Source organism: Ctenopharyngodon idella, chromosome 20 (assembly GCF_019924925.1).
Source record: "Ctenopharyngodon idella isolate HZGC_01 chromosome 20, HZGC01, whole genome shotgun sequence".
In the NCBI taxonomy this organism is placed as follows: Eukaryota; Metazoa; Chordata; class Actinopteri; order Cypriniformes; family Xenocyprididae; genus Ctenopharyngodon; species Ctenopharyngodon idella.
Window position 1 is genome coordinate 6355322 of NC_067239.1, and position 16496 is coordinate 6371817.

The following is a 16496-nucleotide window of genomic DNA, read 5'->3' on the forward strand; positions in this document are numbered from 1 at the left end:
CTGTGGGGACTGAGCGTTCTTGGAAATGGAAACATTGGGTTGGAAAAACATAACCCGCCTTTTCTTTACAGCGATTAAAGACATTCAAGTAAACTAAATAAAGAGACGTGTAGGGAAAGACAACCATAGCCTCACTGCTAGAAGCTCCTCTTTATGCTGCTGTTAGACGTACACAGATGATAAAATTATTCATCTTGAGTCTATTACTCAGGCCTAAAATTAAATGCTCGAAAAGATTCAGCCAAAATAAACAAACCAAAATCTTTTAGAGTCACAGACACACAAATGCTGGTTCCACGTCAAGGGGAAGGATGATACGATAATAGGCTAGAGGAATTCTGGGTAAAATCATAAAAGTTATTCATGTAGACTGTGATCTCAGGATTGAGACTCTGATCCACGGGCTGCTGTCTTCCTAGCCCTTCGGCTGCCAAAAATAAGAATGAAGTACAAATGTAAAACTCTTTTATTCCTCCTGTGAGAGTAAAATTAGAGCCAGGGGGCTTATTAAGGTGAGTTTGCAAAAGACGTCAACGAGACCTCCCGCTGTTTTATTCTGTTCCCGAAGAATAAAAGAGAAGTTCCAAACAGTCTAAAGAACAAGTGTGGAATACTGATGACTATTTAAAGGTCTGTCTGTGTTCAGCCATACCTGCGCTGTTCCAGTCATTACACTCTCTCATGACCTGATTTTCTAGCCGGTTTCAACTCTCGTTTCAACTCTCAGTCCTCAGCGGTACCGAAATTGTTTGGAAATGGTTTTTCTGCACTGCAGGGAGTTTTTAAAAACCCTTTTCCTTGTTTTACCCCATCACACTCTCAGACATCTGAGTTTACTAACGTTTTTAATCAGTTTCATTTTTTATTCTCTCAGCGGGAGCTTCAAAGGGCATCAAAACGTTTTTAGATCACAGCTCAGCTTTGGATGTGTAAATGCCAAACGATAACAATCTCATTTTGATTTGATATTGGCTACACATCCCTTATCTACGCTTTTTTATGTTACTGAGGAGACTTTCGAGAGGTGATTTATAAGTGGCAATTGCGGCGGATGGTACATCTCTGCTCGAAACATTATCGCCAACACTTGTCCAGGGGGATGACAAGCGAAGAGTCCTGCTGGCAGCGCGTGATGAGGCGGACGCGATGCTTATTGTGTCCTGTCACTGCTGCCATAAATACAGTATCTTGTCTCACTGGCACTTTGTCGAGATTCAGGTGCGGCTGTACCACCCTGAAACCTGACCTTCACTTCTCCCGGCTGACAAACACAGTACGCCCATTTTTGTTCCACCTTTTTCTCCCTTATATTTGTGTGTCTATTAGCAGTTTTTAAAGCCTCTCAAAGACCTGTCACCGCAAACAACCTGTTTTAGGCTTCACTTCCTCACAATTTTGATTGAAAACCTGTACCTGAGGATCACAGATGAAGAGCCAAAACAATATTTTTTCAAAGCCAGTAAGCCATTTAATAATCACTTTTTTTCTCTAATGTAAGCATAGGCTATAGGCTGTTTTTTTTTTTTTTTTTGTGATGAATCGATTACCTGTTTAGAAAGCCATAAACCAAGAAGAAAAATGTTCTTTACTCTGGTAAAATTTTCAAGGTAGGCTAATTCACTGTCAAAAAGAAAGTGTGCAAACTGAATAAAATTGAAATTTTGGAAAAGTTTTGAGGTGTTAAAAGCATTTGACACAAACAAATGAGTCATCTTATAAAAATATTCGACACTGTTCTCTTTAAAAATTGTCTTTAATTCTAACTATAGTTAATCTTTGTTGGTTGAAAACAACACAATCTTATGGCAATTCGTAACTATTTTACGTTTTGGCGAATTGGTGGCTACCCAGCTAACAGGGAACGTTTTCATAACTTTAGCTAACGTTCGGCAAGGTTCTCTCAAAGTTTGAACAGAATCGTTAATAGGACATTCATACAAAGTTATTTAATAATGTTCTTTGTATAAACATTATTTATACATCGTTCATGGAATTTTTTTTCTGAAAAGTTTTAGTTGGACATTCGTGTAACGCTTTTTAAATGTTGCTAATTGTTTCAGAATGGTCAGAGAACATTCAAATGTAACACATAATGTTTGAAGAATGATTAAATGGAATGTTTCCTTAACGTTCGCACAACCAAGAAAAAAGTTTTTAAAACATTTAAAAAAAACTAGACATTTTGAATGTTCAGAGAACATTTAGAAGTTCTTGATGACAAGAGTTAATGATGTGTGACATCACTAACCCTAAAATTTACATAAACCCTGCCCCCGAGAACACGCAACAAAGCGGTGAGGCCATGTTATTGCAATACAGTATGTAACACAAATGCAATAGTATGTCATAAAAGCAAGATGCCAACATAAGTTATAACCATAATTAAACTAAACTATATCTGTTCTATCTTCATGCAGCATAATTCTCTGGCTCTGTAGGCATCTTACAACAGTTCTTACATGTGCAATTTATAGATTATCATAACAGAATATGCTAATCAATGACTTTAACAAAGTTAACTCCACATCAGCTACATAAATTAATCAACTAACCATTCAGAAATGTTCTGTTGCATTCTATGTTGTCACTTCTTCTTGAGTCTCTCCATCATTGTCTGACTCCGGTTTGAACATAAAAGGCTGAACAGTTTCTGACATTTTCAGTGAATCTGCGTGAGGTAATCGGCGCTGCTAACATGAGCTCTTGAAACTCCTCCCTCTTCTTGGGAGCAGCAGCTCATTTGCATTTAAAGGGACACACAAAAACGGAGCGTTTTTACTCACCCTCAAAAAGTGACAAATTTAACATGCTATAAAAAAATGATCTGTGGGGTATTTTGAGCTAAAACTTCACATACACACTCTGAGGACATCAGAGACTTATTTTACATTTTGTAAAAGTGGCATTATATGACCCCTTTAAGGTTTTATTATTTTGCAATTGTATCATAGAAGAAAGAATTTTGGTTTCCCCTAAGAACGTTTCATCGATCAGAATATTTTAATAATCTAAAGTTTTAATAATCTTTTTTCACTATAAAGAACCTTGGTAACACTTTAGAATACTGTTATTCATTAATGAATAACTACACAGGAATGCAAGTTTCTTCATACCCATAGATGCCAATCAAGAACCGTTATTGTTAAGAGTGATCTTTCATCATTAACCTCAGACTGCAGCAAAACACTGCCTTCATGTGAAGGTTGTCAAAGACAAAAAAAAAAATCTCTTTATTCTCTTTGGCAGCCTTCATGTAATCCATCACTTAATGAATGAGCTACTGAGAGCGGTCAGATGGCAAACTATTAAAACTATTATCTGATTTCTACAGAAAACACTGGATCCTGGACTTGTAGTGCAATCATTTTAAGAACAGAAATTTCTCTTTTAAATAATGTGTCATTTTTTTGTGGAAAACAAAACTGCAGAAATAAAGAAAGGTGTCCCTGAACATTTCCCCATTGATCATACTGCCATTTTTTGGACAAACAGATAGTCCAGCACAACTCTATTGCTTGAGCCAAAGCAGTGGTGTTAATAAAAATCACTTTATTGTTTTGCAATTTAGATAAAATAAAATAAAAAAATAAATATTAGATGGAAATCTTAAACTTGAACAAAAATTGTTAAATGTTAACTGAAATAAAATAAGTTGAAGTACTAAAATAACTAAAACTGCTATAAAAATAAATGAAAACTAAATAAAAATATTTAAAAAACAAAAACTAATAAAAATGACAAGCACATAACTAAATTACTAAAATTAAAACAGAATATAAAACTAAAAGCTAATTTAAAATATAAATAAAAACTATAATTTTATATACAGTGCTCAGCGTAAATGAGTACACCCCCTTTGAAAAGAAACATTTTAAACAATCTCTCAATGAACACAAAAACAATTTCCAAAATGTTGACAAGACTAAGTTTAATATAACATCTGTTTAACTTATAACATGAAAGTTAAGTTAATAAAATAACTTAGATTTTTCAGTTTTACTCAAATTAGGGTGATGCAAAATGAGTACACCCCACAACAAGAACTACTACATCTAGTACTTCATGATTTTTAATGACAGCACCAAGTCTTCTAGGCATGGCAAGTTGGTAAAATTTTGCAACATCTATATTTTTCCATTCTTCAAGAATGTCCTTTTAGAGACTGGATGCTGGATGGAGAGTGATGCTCAACTTGTCTCTTCATAATTCCCCATAGGTGTTCGATTGGGTTCAGATCAGGAGCCAATGAATCACTTTCACCCTGTTCTTCTTCAGAAATCCGACAGTGGCCTTAGATGTGTGTTTAGGATCATTGTCATGTTGGAAAAAGTGCACGACGACCAAGGGCACGAAGTGATGGTAGCATCTTCTCTTTCAGTATAGCGCAGTACATCTGTGAATTCATGATTCCATCAATGAAATACAGCTTCCCGACACCAGCAGCACTCATGCAGCCCCACATAAGGACACTGCCACCACCATGTTTCACTGTATGCACCATGCATTTTTCTTTGTATTCCTCACCTTTGCGACGCCATGCAGTTTTGAAGCCATCAGTTCCAAAAACATTTATCTTCACTCATCACTCCAGAGTATAGAGTCCCAGTAGTCTTCATCTTTGTCAGCATGGGCCCTGGCAAACTCTAGGCGGGCTTTTTTGTGCCTGGGCTTTAGGAAAGTCTTCTTTTGTGGACGTCACCCATGCATGTTATTTCTCTGCAGTGTACGCCATATTGCGTCACGGGAAATAGTCACCCCAGTTTGGCTTTCTACTTCTTTAGATAACTGCAGTAAACTTGCACGCCGATTTTCTTCAACCCTTCCCATCAGAAGACGCTCCTGTCGAGGTGTTAACTTCCGTGGACGACCTGGACATCTCTGTGAGATGGTTGCAGTTCCATATTTTTTAAACTTTTGCTGACAACATGAAATGGGAAGGAGTTTTAACACCCTTTTATAGTCAACTGTCCGCTGGACACCTGTGTAATGAATAATTAGACTCACCTGTGGTTGAATTCTTGTTCAATTAGACATTTGTAGACTAAAATGTAGCTTTGCTCCAGAGACTTTCAGTGGGGTGTACTCATTGTTGCATCACCCTAATTTGAGTAAAACTGAAAATTTTGTTCTCTAAGTTATATTATTAACCTTACTTTCATGTTATAAGTTAAGCAGATGTTATATAAAACTTAGTCTTGTCAAAATTTTGGAAATTGTTTTTGTGTGCATTGAGATATTGTTTAAAATGTTACTTTTCAAAATAATATAACAATAACACTGAGCCAAAATGATTGGGATGCTCAAAGAAACAGAGAAAAGTTCTAATAGAAACACAGCCCTCCAACAGCTTACTTACAATATTGTTGTCTTTGCATATTAGCTGATATAAGAAAGAAGAAAGTATTTAAAAATCACCTTTATATTATTCCCTTGTCAAAGAGTAGTTTTTATATCCATTTTTAATTGCCTTCTGTTCCACCAGCCATCCAATTCTGTTAGCTGTCTGAAATACAATGTTACGGCACAATATAAACAATCCTTTGCACTGAAAATGTCATTATGGTCCTTTTAAGAATAAACCTTTCATGTTTGTTTGTGTTGTTTGTTATGTTGGCTAATGTTAGACATGTTAAGGTGTAAAACTACATTAAATTTACAGAAAACACATTAACATTCTTGTCAGCAGCAACATTAATCAGAATAAGGGTGGTACAAGACAGTAGTACAGAGGATTTGTTTGAAACGGTACACTACCAAGCTACTCTGTTGCTGCTGTGTATGTACATATGCTTAGAACCATCTGTTATTTCAGCATTAGTGAAAAGGTTCTAATTGAATTCATCATCCTTAAGCTCCTGACTAAATTGAACGGATACACCCCCCAAAAATATAATTTCTCTCATCTACTCACCCTTATGGTGTTCCAGATGTATCCTTCCTTCCTTCCTTCTTTCCGCTTCTAAATCAACATCAAGTGTTAATAGCAGTAATCCTAGCAGTAATGTTAGCATGTTGCTGGGTATTGATATCATGTTTTAACATGTTTGGTGTTGTTAGCATGTTACTTGGCATTGCTAGCATGTTTTAACATGTTGCTTGGTGTTGTTAGCATGTTGGCATTGCTAGCATGTTTTAACATGTTGCTTGGTGTTGTTAGCATGTTAATTGGCATTGCTAACATGTTTTAACATGTTGCTTGGAGTTGTTAGCATGTTACTTGGCATTGCTAGCATGTTTTAACATGTTGCTTGGTGTTGTTATCATGTCACTTGGCATTGCTAGCATGTTTTAACATGTTGCTTTGTGTTTTTAGCATGTTACTTGGCATTGCTAACATGTTTTAACATGTTGCTTGGTGTTGTTAGTATGTTACTTGGCATTGCTAGCATGTTTTAACATGTTGTTGTTATTGCTATCATGTTTTAGCATGTAGCTAGACATTATTATTCCTTATAAGAAAGTTTGGAGGGACACCAAGACATTGAAAGCTGCACAATAGTTCCACTTTTTCTTTGAGTCAGATTGATGAGATGATACTGCAGTCTTAAGTTCCAGATGTCAGAAAGAAGTGCATTAACCTGCAGTTTCGCTCAAAAACTCAATACTAGCTTGACAGTATATTCTGCTTGACAAGGATTCAAGGTAGCAAAGGGATGTGTAAGTGCCCTAAAGTGACTGGGAGACAGACTAGACTGGATTTCACAGCTCCCTTGAGGTCTTCTCCAGTAGTTATCTTTCCATTCCCTACGTTCTTGCTCTGGTCAGAAATCCAGAGAGCAGATGGTGCCCTCTAAAGTCCCTCTTAATCACGAGCAGGTGGAGAATGTTTCGTGTGTCCAGAGCTGCACTAGCTGTGGGCTGCTGGGATACATTTTATTACAGGTTCTTAACAGCATCTGCACATCCTTACGGTAAAGCTGTTTTATGGAACACTGCTTCTTTCATCTCCCAATAACCCATATTTATTGGATCATAAAATGTTAGAGGAAGGTAATTTGTGGTTGTAAAGACAGATATACAAAGTGTGCACAAGACACACTTTGATGGACCAAAAATATACATCAGCAATATATTAAAATAATGGGCTGAGCAGAACATCTCAGCAACAGCTAATCTTGAAGAATCAGTCAGATACGCATCCTTTAATGCTGAAGGATTATAATTGTCTCTTTTATTATACTGCGACACTGGAAAATAAATCTGCTGTGATGTTTGTTTTGAATGTATGCATGATTGTACGCATAAACCATCAATTTAAACTTGGCAAGAGTGAGCAATGGGAAACTTGCTTGTATATTATTCAAATATATCAAATAGAAGAGAAAAAAACACATTTTTTTGTACAATATATCATCATAATACCATATGAGATACTGTTTAAGATGTATAAATTGTATGTAATAACATAGCATTCTTGGTCTGAGCCTGTCTTGGCATATTCAAGAGGAGTTGTATATGCAAATCAACACTTAAATATTCATAAGAAAAATGCCCTTTCAACCCTTTTGATGGATGTGCAATTTCAGAGTACTTCAAAGTGAGACAAAATGGCAGACAGTATAAAAACAAACATCCTTTAGAATCAATACACATTCTGCATGCGGACAGCTACACAATTTTGTATCTCGGCTCATCAAAAGTTAACATTGGCATTCAAGGCACTAGTATCACTGAGAACTTCAGAGGTAATTTTCCTCATATTGTAATGCTGGTAGCATAGGAAGGGCTTCTTTCATGATAATGAAAGTAATTTTTGACTCTTCAGGTTTAACGCCCATAATCACGATAACATAATACCTCCCTTTTATAATGCCACTGGCAAGCAGCTCTGAATGACTTTACGACCATGTTAAAGATACTTGTAAAATAAATGTTTAGTGTTTTTTTTTTTTTTTTTTTTTTTTAACTTAAGAATAGAGGTTTAATGAACCAACCCTGTCAGAAGTCTGAATGCCTTTAACGACTATTGTTACTATTATTGCTGTCAATCGATAAAAAACAACAAAAAAATGAATTAATCACACCTTTTTCTGTAGTTAATTGCACCTAACATTAAAGTTTTAAATATATTTTTATATTGTAATAATTTCACATTCATGATTTAATTGAAATATTGTCAAACTTTCGCAAACAAAAAGGGTCCATTGTCAATAATGTTGTGATGCATTAAGCAAAGCTCACACAGAAGTTACTTGCAAACGCAAAAAGCAGTTTTCTCTTGGTCATTGCTGTGAATTTGCTGCCTTTAAAGGGATAGTTCACCCAAAAAATTTTGTCATAATTTACTAACCCTCATTTTGTTCCTATATATTTTTCTTTCTTCTGTTGAGCACAAAAGAAGATCTGGTCCCACTTTATGTTAGGTGGCCTTAACTACTATGTACTTGCATAAAAATTAAGTATAATGTATTTATTGTGTTCATATTGTATTGCAAAACACTTTTGCTGCTATTGAGGTGGGATACGGGTAAGGTTAGGGACAGGTTTGGTGGTATGGGTAGGTTTAAGGGTGGGTTAAGGTGTAAGGCAGGGCTCGTCAACTGGCGGTCCATGGGCCAAATCCGGCCCGCCAATCACCTTAACCAGGCCCGGGGGCACCCCAACCTCCCTCCTCTTCTTTTCCTGGCGGTGTGGCTAAATTTGGTTAGATACATGACCGCAGTGGCACCTGCAGCTATACGGCTATATACGCACTGTTCGTACCATGCACGCTCCTCCAACTGACCTGATAAACATTTTCCATGTGAATATTTCAGCAGTTATTATGCCTGTCCCATATTTCTGTCGACTTTCTTTTCCGTGAATTGGCCAGACGCGCTTGCATAATGATCTGAAACGATTTGGATTCGTTCAGACCACTCTGTCACTGAATCATCTGAAGTTGTTTCTTGGTGAGTAACAACAAATACAGTACAAACAGCGCTGTTCATGTGTTTCGCTAGTTTACTTTGTACTACACAGCACGGCCCAGTGGATAACGGAACTGAAGCTTAAAGGAGCCGTGTTTATTCCCGGTCACCATTAATAAACTGTGTTGTGACATCTAATGAGAAGCATTTCAATTCGACATACATCTCTCAGTTACAAACTACAATTCACTCGATGATTAAACCAGTTTTAAATCGGATGAAACAGCCTCAACATTCCCATCAAGACTGATGAGGAAAACAGGAGAAACATTGTGCCATGAGTGAAGTTAGAAGACTTTTAAATCCCAAAATCTCCACCCTTACAAACATTTACCATGAGTGAACTGTAGTAATTTATCATGGTTTGTGGAAATGTGGAATATTTATATTGAAAACTATGTTACAGCCATTTATATTGCAATATATTTATTACGTGGGTAGGGGAATATATAACTCATGTCTTTGCATGTCTTTTACCTGTGTTTAGGCGTTTTTTATAGGCCTATATAACATATCATAATATAATATCATTTGACAGTGGTAGTGAGTAGCCATGTATGAGCATACCAAGTCTTACTGTGAGAATATTTTCATTTAAGCCTAATAATTAATAAAATAATTCTTACCAATTTTTTTATGATGGACGAAAGTTTCGGAGGCAGATTGTAAATGTGATTGATACAACGTGAGGTTGTATTTATTTTTTAACGTGCAAAAATTTTGAATGAGAATTTCGGACTGTGCAAGGACCTTAAGTGATGACAAAATTTTCATTTTTGGGTGAACTATCCCTTTAAGTGCCCTTTTTATGGCCTTCTCTCACTAACTTCCCTCCATCTTATTCACTCGGTTGTGCAGCATCGCTGCAGCTTCTCCGCATTAATTAGTTTTTTATTCCACATACATTCCTGTCGTAAGCCTAGCAGTGTCTTGCTGAAATTTGAGCCAATTCGGCAGCATTGAGAACTGCTCTTTTCTGACGAGGATGCAAAAAGCCCACGCTCTGTGTAACCCAACAGCTGGGTTGATGCGTTGGAGGGTGGGTGGGGAAGGAGTGTATTGATTCAACTGTCAGTGAGATTGACCAGCCACTAACCCAACCACTGGGTAACAAAAAAACTACTCAACCATGGAAAAAAATAACCTAACAAAATGACCCAACCCAGCATTTGGGTAGAAAAAACAATAGTGTTTTTTTTTCGAGCGTAGAGTTAAATGCAGCCCAAGAGAATCCAAAAGATGAGAAATGCTCAACTTTGCAAATATCAAGCGGAAAATCGGCAGGTGGCACTACTGGGACATCCGTCATGTGCATTTCAGTTTATTGTACTGGAGTTTCTGTTGAATTTAGAGCGTAAATCATGTTGTTTACACATTAGACTCTTTGCAGTTGTTATATACTGTATACTGTATGTTAAAAATTGCAGTTTGGATAATTTCATCATGAATAGACTGGTTGTGTTTACAAAAGTTATTAAACTGACACTATTTCTTTACTTTGGACCCTCGGAAACAAAGTTTGCATCATTCCAACTGCAATCATGTATATATGATGATTATATTGGATGTGTTAAAAAAAAAAAAAAAAAAAAAAAATACTGCGAAATTTCAGTAAATGTGGCCACAACACCTTAATGTTTTAGATGCTGTAAGAACATTTAAATTTTACACAACTTTCAAAACCTATAGAGTACGGATACAGAGATCACTCTGGACTAAATGATGACACCTTGTCCCAATGTAAATGGTTTAATACACCTCTTTGTCTGTTAACACTATAAAACCTCCGTCTTCCTTCTTCTCTGACAATGAAGTGAAAGGCAGCTGGACATGATTTTAACCCTCAGGCAGAACTTCAAGCAGTCTGGGAGACTTGAAACAGCTTGATAGAATGGAGTTTTGTTTGAAATACCACTGAAGATAATTCATTTCATTTTTTATTTATTTATTTTTTTATCTTGGAACAGAGCAAAGATAATTGCCATCTCTTCTCTTTTAAAGATTGGAGAATAAGAGCCAGCTTTAAAGATTTTTGAGCATCCTCCAGAAAGAAGTAGGACACTGTCTGGGAGGAAACTGGAGAATAAGGGAGAGAAAAAGAAAGGAATCTTGGTTATTAAGATCACAGATAAAACCCTCCTTTCGGAAAAAAGCAGAATGATGCATACTAGGTTCCTAATCAACCATCTGTGAACCAGCAGATTATAATGGTGCTGTGATTGTATTAAAGTCTCCAGGGCTCTTAGTTCAGTAGAATCACAGAGAAAGAACATCTGTGACTAAAGCAGAGGGTCACTGGTGATCCATGAAGACATTCTGCTTGAACATTCGCTAAAACAAGACGAGTGTTTGTCCTCCCACATACAGTATGCATTCCCCATAAACTTCAGTTCTCCATCTGTCTGGGTTTTCCAGATCAGGCCTCTGGAATTATGTATTAATGGGAACAAGATGAGTCAGAGATGGGTCAGTTATTCTCTGACATTGACCGTACCTTGGGAGATTTCCAAAAAGGTTCTTCTAAAAGCATTTTAAATATGATCGCCTTGGTGTGATGTGACACCAGAAGGGAAATGATTCTCAAAACGATTCCTTTCCCATGCTGAGCTCTTTACCAGTGACCAGACTGACAGATGGGCCTTGAAAATGACCTGGTTTTAATTTTCTTAAAGCCGTTCTGATGTGCAACATTAAGTTGAATCCAGGTTTTTAGATCAGTAATTTAATGCAAACAAGATGGGTTGTAATGCACCACAGAAGTTTGTTTAAAATAAGTGACTTCAAGCATCAAATATGTAATGTGGACAACAAAAATCTTTGTGTCTAATGTTCCATTAGAGATGTACTGAACCATCAGAAATGTTATTACATTTTGGATGCCATTATATTAACCATGAAATGAAGGGTTTAAGTATAGTAACTGAAGAGTTTTTGTGTAATGACAGTCATTATACCAAATGTTTCCTTAGTTCCAGTAAATTCTACTTAGAAATAGTGATTTGGAGGGTTAGGGCTGGTTCACACAGGTTAAAAACTTGAGACACAGGTCAGTGGAACGAAAAAAATGCAAGGTCTAGAGATGCGTTTTCTAAATGTTAAACTTCTTTTAACATAAGCGCCACATTTTTAGAACGCTGTGTCATGCACGAGACGCTGCAAAAGACGCGAGCACAATGGTTAAAGACGTCCATCTAGCACATTTACATTGAAAAACAATTGAAAAGTAGCTTAGTAGAATGGAAAAATACGTTCTGTGTGATGTCACATCCTGCTCACACCCACTGCTGAGACACTTTATGGGAAGTGACTTTTATTCCAGGCCTAAAATGAACTTGAGAAAATTGAGAAAATTAACCAGCCATAAATATTTCTGACCGGCCATTAAACTATGGTAAGAAACAATAAATAATTTTGGCTGTCTTTTATTACAATAACATAGCAAAACACCACAAAGACCCATAGCAATTTGCTATGTTGTGATTGATTGCTTAAACAGTCATGACTGGGAACATGATTTCATGGTTTAAACATTTAAATAAATATTCAAAAAATTAAAATGATCCCATAATTTACTCATCCTCAAGCCATCCTAGATGTATATGACTTTCTTTTTTCAGCCAAACAGAATCTGAGTTATATTAAAAAATATCCTGCCTCTTCCAAACTTTATAATGGGAGTGAATGGTGCCATTTTTGAAGCCCAAAAAAGCGCATCCATCCATCATAAAAAATTAATCCATATGGCCCAGGGGGTTAATAAAGGCCTTCTGAAGTGAAGTGATGCATTTTTATAAGAAAAATATCCATATTGAAAACTTTATAAACTATAATAACTGGCTTCTGCTGTAAACCCTAACGCTCAAAATAATTAATTGGTTTGAGTAGGACAAACTTAAATTAAACAAATTAGTTCAATCAAATGAACTTTTATGAGTATTTAACACTTTCTTTTTCTTCTGAGTTCACAGAACTGATATATTTTAAGTAAACTGAACTGTTTCATTGCTTTGAGTTTTATGAACTAATTCCTTTTAATTTAGACGAACTTAAGTTTACCGAAACTCGGCTGGGATTTCTGATTCCCAGCATGCACTCGAAAGGGAGTGTAAATACTAAAATTAAGTGTTATACGTTTTTTTTTTTTTTTGTGCAATATTAATGTTAAGTGGGAGATATAGTAGTGATTAATGTTTTGTTATGCTAATTTAGAAGAGTTTCTGTTGATATGAGATTTTTTATCATGGTGACAAGTGGTGCACGCGGCTTGGTTTGAGAACAAGTTTGTTAAATGTTTTATATTGCTGCACTCATTCAGCAACTGCTACCATGCTAGGGCTGGACGATTATGGCCTAAAATCAAAACCTTGATTAATTGAACATTTCACCTCGATTACGATTAATGAACGATTATTATTATTTTATTTTTTTTGCCCTCATAGTTCACTGACAAGGTGTAAATATGATTGACTATTAAAGGTGGGATATTTTTTCCTATTGAACGAGTGATCTGACATAACAACTCACTTTTAGCAGTTATTTTATCTATGGTTTATAATATTTCATACAGATTTCTGCTCGTTGTAAATCAGATAAAGATAAATTCCCGTTTTGCGTAGCTACTGTTTGTATGAGTGTTCGTGCCACAATGCAGCTGCGCGAGCACGGTAGCTCGATATAATACACATCCAGTCGTCTAAAATCGCTTGAATATCCAAACTGGCAAACCTTAAAACAAATACAACTGACAAAGTTTAGTGAAGACGCAAGGCTCACCGCTCGCGTGCCATCACTATGCGCTGAACCGGCGTTCACCTCCGTGTTGCTTTTATGCCACTGACTGGACGGGGCGGAGTCACGTGGCTACACACGCGGTAGTATGTTTTTAAGGGGGAAGTATTAACAGGATTAAAAAACGGAAATGGGAAAATTACATCGGTTAGAGGTTCTGAATTTCAGTTTCGATTACTTTTCGATTAATCGTCCAGCCCTATACCATGCTACTGCTAACATGTTAGCAAATTAGCAAGTTAGCATTTTCTGTATTACCTAGCTAGTTATACTGTAGATAGCTAGGTTTTCCACTAATAAAAATGTTTATTTTGAGATTACCTGATAATTTTAAGTTTAAATTAATTAGTTTACTCAAATATTTTAATTTAAGAACAATGAATTTGAGTACAAAATAAAAACTGCCAGTTCTGCTTACTTAGCCTAAACTTTGAATTTCTTAGCTCAATTTTTTATTATGTAAAATTCTTTTATATTTTTTATTTATTTTTTAATCCTTTATTTCTATTTCAATAAAGCTGATTTCTACTTGCATTTGTCTCTTGTTGAGTGTTCATTTTAGACCCCTTTTTAGACATGTTTTCAACTCTGTACCTCAAGAATAAAGTTAACGGATAGAAAAATACAAGTGAAGCATACTGAATTTAAATATTTTTTTTCAAAAAGATGTTTTTAAATGCAACACAAATCTGTTATAAATACTCTGTGGCATCTGTATCTTTCCTTCTTTAACAGTTTCTTATAATAAAGGAATTTAAGAGGGGGTGTATTGATTTTTGCTCTTCTCTCTCTTTACACCCAGTTACTTGTGGTTGGGTTGAAGGGCAGATCACATTTGGTCGATAACACATTATCACCCGCAGGCCTTGTGCTTCTAACATTGACTTGAGATTAAAGTGGTGGTTTTACAGCCTGTTTCCCACTGAGTTTTATGTACATGTCTCCCTCTCCCTCCCTGTGGTATATGTGTCTTCCTGATCGTGGGGGTGTATTGAAGTGTCTCTGGAAGAATTTGTGTATGAAGTAGCTCAGGTTGCAGGGCCCACAGAGTTCATGGAGAATGACTGACACATTGAAGCCTAATGATTTAACCAGGAGTGTAGCTCCACGGTCAGGCCTTATCTCAGCATAAGTGGATTTATCCGAGATCATGCCTCATAAAAAAACAGAGAGAGAGAGAGAGAGAGATAGTGAGAGAGAGAAGTGAAATTGAGAACATGTGAATATCACATCTGTGCCTGGTCGGTCTGCATTTGCAATTGAGAACGGCGTAATATCTTATCTTAATTTTAAAGAGTTTCTTTTATTAGGTGGGAAGTTAATGGTGGTAACAGGTTACAGCTGCCTGGTGACCCTGTCAAATGGATAATTCACCCAAAAATGAAAATGCTGTCATCATTTGCTCAGCCTCACATTGTTCCAGAACCTGTATGACTTTCTTTCTTCTGTGGAACACAAAAGGTAGTGTCGTGATGAAGACCAGGGGCTGGCAAACAACAAAAATGACTATAAAAGCATCAATGACAGATTTTTTTGAACAATATTCCAAGTCTTCTGAAGCAATATCATAGCTTTTTGTGAGAAACAGACTGAGATTTTAGTTGTTAACTTCTTTGTTTGTGTTGTCTATCGTTTAGCCCAAAATCCTCACACAGGAAGTGGCTGGAGATCAACTTCCTCTGAAGGTGCCACATGGCTGGATTATTCCACTTAACACTCTTACAGACTGTCTCAGTGCTCCACAATCTGCATAACTATGTCATTAAGCTCTTAAGATTTATTTAGTGTGGACATTAATCCACTTTCACACCAAAAGCTGCTCTGCTGTCATTATGAAGCTTCCAGACAGAAAAGAAAATGGATTAAATCATTTGTTGTACTAAAATGGATGAAAATTCAGTTTTTTTCTACCTCTGTATCCTCCAAAAAGCTCTAGTATTAGTTTCTATGTCCCGCCCTATCAATTACAGAGAAAAGGTTCTGTTAAAACACTTTAACTCTGAAATGTTTATAAAACACAATAAAAACAGCAAATGGCGAAGCACAAATCGATTGGTTCTGGCATAATTATGACAGCTAGAGATGTGCTGTGATTTTGACTGCAGTAAAGTGATGTTTAAAAGTCTTTAAAAAGCATTCCTGCTCTGTGCTTGATGGATTCTGAATGTTTCTGGTGTAAAAACACTCACTCAAAGCCACAAAATGGAATCTGAAAAGGATGGTAATAAAAATGGACTACAGAATTACACAATACAGTGCTAGAGGCTGGAAAATATTTTATATTACACATTGTTATCTATCTATCTATCTATCATATTCAAAAATAGCATATACTAATTCAACCAGGTGTATTTGAAGAAAAACATTGGCTAAATGAATGTAAATGTAAAAAAACGAAAAAAAAAAAAACAAACAAACAAACAAAAAAACAAAACAAAATTATTAGTTCACATCTGAATAAAAATTTCCTGATAATTTACTCACCCCCATGTCATCCAGAATGTTCATGTCTTTCTTTCTTCTGTTGAAAAGAAATTAAGGTTTTTGAGGAAAACATTCCAGGATTTTTCTCCATATAGTGGACTTCACTGGGGCTCAATGGGTTGAAGGTCTAAATTGCAGTTTCAGTGCAGCTTCAAAGGGCTCTACATGATCCCAGAAAAAATTTAAACAATTATATATTTTTTTTAGATATTGTTGTTTTACCTTTTTTGTAAAGGGACTTAGTCTTTGCACATTCTCTTTGTATACACTGGATCGGTACTTCCGCCTACGTCACGCATGACCTTTCCAACGTGA

The 16496-nt window shown here is 36.1% G+C and overlaps 1 protein-coding gene across 1 annotated transcript in view; it reads left to right on the forward strand.

Moving 5' to 3' along the window:
* The window catches only part of LOC127502950 (uncharacterized protein C2orf81), a 25456-nt gene extending 9189 nt beyond the window's left edge, over positions 1-16267 (forward strand). The window contains exon 4 of the mRNA XM_051876447.1: positions 15335-16267. The gene's annotated coding sequence lies outside the window, so the exon portion shown is untranslated. The remainder of the gene's footprint in view (positions 1-15334) is intronic.
* Positions 16268-16496: the final 229 nt, after the last annotated feature.